Consider the following 2980-nt stretch of genomic DNA (forward strand, 5'->3'; position numbering starts at 1 on the left):
TTCTGTCCCATTTTTTCTATAGTTTTTAGAATGTCAATTATACTTATGTTAAGTTTTTTTTCAACTATTACCTAAGTCTCTTCTCATCCTTGTATTTTTCATTTGTTTGGCTCTCAAAGTCTCAAAGTATTTCCTCTTGCCTTATCTTCCACTTTACTATTCTTTTCTTCAGCCCTGTCCTCTCTAATGTGAAATCATTCTATGGAGTTCTTTCTTTCAACAATTTTATTGTTCTTTAATGCCAGAATTGCCATTGTATTTTATATAAAATGCAGTTCTCTAGAATTCTAGTTCCTTGGAATTACTTATTTTTCTAAATATAATAATTAGGAGACTCTGAAAAGTTTGCATTTAGATAACTTTTTAAAAATTTTAAAAATTATTTCTGTTGACTTTTTTTCCCTCTGATTCCTCTACAGTTTACTGTTATAGCAGAAGTTGTGGGAGACAGGAGGGCACTTTCCACACATAATACAGTGTGGCCAGAACCCCAGGGTAGCCCTTTTCACCCTGATGCCAAGCCCCAAGCAGCCCGGCCCAAGCTTAGCTTCCTCCCCCAGCCCACTCTAGATGCACGCTGATAGATACCAAAGTTAGTGCAGCCGAATGACCCAGGTCCCTTCCTATTGCTCCAGTACCAATCCTTCCCCCGTACTCATTCACTGCCTGCTCCTCCCATTCCAACTTCCTTTTTATACACTGGATGTTTCTGTCACATCCTGGGGACTGCTAGCCTACCATCAAGTCTCCCCCTGACACATTCATGTAGGCCTATACCCCTCAGAGGCCTGAAGGGGTCATGAGAAGCCAAATCAACTTGGGTGAATGCAGCCCCAGCCCCAGCCCCAAATCCCCTCCCCTTGCAAAGATGGGATAAGGAGGGAGAGTTGGATGGAGGCATTATGACAACTACAACAACCTCTTATCTCTCATCTATAGACACCTAAATCAGGGAGAAAGGATACATGCCATCTCCACCTCAACTCCAAAATGGGGAAGGAGGATAATTTGAGGGTCTGGGTCTCTAAGAGATATTGGAACACCTCTCCCAGGAGCTGAGGGGAATCACAGGTTGAGGTTAAGTTTAAGGTAGCAATCAAAGATCAAGTTCATCTTCTGCCCATTTTCCCTTGCTTACTCTGGCCCAATACCCTTCTGCACCTCCCAGGTTAGTTCTGGAGGATGTGAGGGCTGGGTCCCACACTAGGGCAACATGGGTCATTCAACATGAGACTTTCATGGTGTGCCCTGGGGGCCCAGAAGAAAGAGTCCCAGACTCGCTGCTCTGAGACAAGGTGTGAGAGCAGGACCCGTTGCCATAAATGGATGCTGCACTGATCAGATAAGCTGTACGAGACTGAGACAGGTGAGTCATACAAGATTAGGCCATGTAGTCCATGCCTTGCAGGAAGTACTTGAAGGCCTTGGTCAGCTTGCCTGGCTGAGTCAGCCGGGGTTGATGTCCAGAGTTGGCCATCTTGAGGAATGAGGTCTGGGTGCGGTCCAGTTTTGAGTTACACTCCACTACAGCATCATCATGGGGTGCTTGTTCTTCTACCACCAGCATCACAGGGCACTTGAGGGTGATATCACCTCCACGCTATAAATTCAGATCTCGGCTATTGTTGTAGCTGTTCCAGTACAGTTCAATGTTGTCCAGGTTGGGTACATGTGTAATGATATTTCTGTACTTTTGTATCAACTCAGAATTTCCAGACAACTCTTCCTCACTGAAAAGATGTCCAAGGATCATCTCCAGAATGGATGAAGTGAGGCCCATTAGTTTGTGGGCTGCCCAATCCATCCAACCCTTGGCATTGGGATCAATGTTGATGAGGACAAGACCTTCAACTGTGTCTAGGTGGTTAAGAGCATATCTCGACAGGATATAGGCTCCAGCTCCAACACCAACTTCAATTATTGCAGAGCAATTTAAGTACTGCAGGATGCAAGGGATCATGTCTACAAGCTGATCCAGAGGGGGTACAGATACCCCAAAGGGAACACAGGAGCCACCTCTTCCATTTCAGGGGCATCCACATGAGCACGCGCATGAAGTTCTGAATGATTTCCTGCATATCCCCAAATTGAAATAGTGACTGGAAGCAAGATTTATAGTTGAGTCCCACATCGTGGTAGGTGAGTATCACTGGGCATTTGGGTTTGGGGGTGCCATAGACAGTAGACGTGACAGAGCCATAAGGTGTCTCCACAGAGTGAGTCTTGGCCACTTCTGGTGTCTGTCCTGGCAACAGTGGCTTCTCCTCAATGATCTGAACCTCCTGCAGCTCCGACATGGTGGGTGGGCTCTTATTGGCTGGATGCAGTGGGATTAGGGGTCAGGGTTCTTGCGCCTCCTGACTCTGGGGTCTGCTGCAGCTGCGGGTGGTTCCACCTTCACTTGCCTTTGACCATTTCTGTTTATTTTATTTCTTTGTATGTATGGTGTTTTTTCATTGAATAACAAATATTTTGTTTGGAAAATTGAAAAGTTTCTAGATAATCTTACCTAAATCTGGGAATAATTTATTTGTTTATGGCTGTCAATATTTCATTCAGATTACCTCAAATTCAGTCAGAAGTTGAACTGACTCAAGGCTGTATTTTTCAGACCTTTTTCTGATATGGTTATATTCTTGGGCCAGGTTAGGGTCTGGAATGTTGTAAGTGCTCTATATCCTTTGTAGGTCTTGAATTCAAATATTTTTATCTTCAGAATGACTCCTAAAACTCTGCTCATCTGAAGATTTCTGCATGCCTTTTTATTCCTTCACCCAGCAGCATGTAGGTATGTGCAAATGACTTAAGGAGAGACGTACTGCAGTGGATGAGGCTTACTTTGTGCTTCACTTATTTTAGGCATTCTGATTTATCAAGTCATGGTTACTTGCCATCTCAGAACTCTAAAGTATTTTCTCTCTAGTCCCATAAAATGATTACAATCTTTCTTAACTCCTACTATCTGTAATTTTCTTTTCAG

At 43.9% G+C, this 2980-nt stretch overlaps 1 pseudogene across 1 annotated transcript; it reads right to left on the reverse strand.

Annotated features, from left to right (window-relative positions):
- Positions 1-1222: 1222 nt before the first annotated feature.
- LOC103275782 lies at positions 1223-2406 on the reverse strand (annotated as a pseudogene). The gene has a single exon (XR_505337.1). The product of XR_505337.1 is annotated as a protein NDRG2-like (transcript).
- Positions 2407-2980: the final 574 nt, after the last annotated feature.

This window comes from Carlito syrichta, unplaced genomic scaffold, assembly GCF_000164805.1.
Source record: "Carlito syrichta isolate Samal-C Ts95f unplaced genomic scaffold, Tarsius_syrichta-2.0.1 Scaffold315748, whole genome shotgun sequence".
In the NCBI taxonomy this organism is placed as follows: Eukaryota; Metazoa; Chordata; class Mammalia; order Primates; family Tarsiidae; genus Carlito; species Carlito syrichta.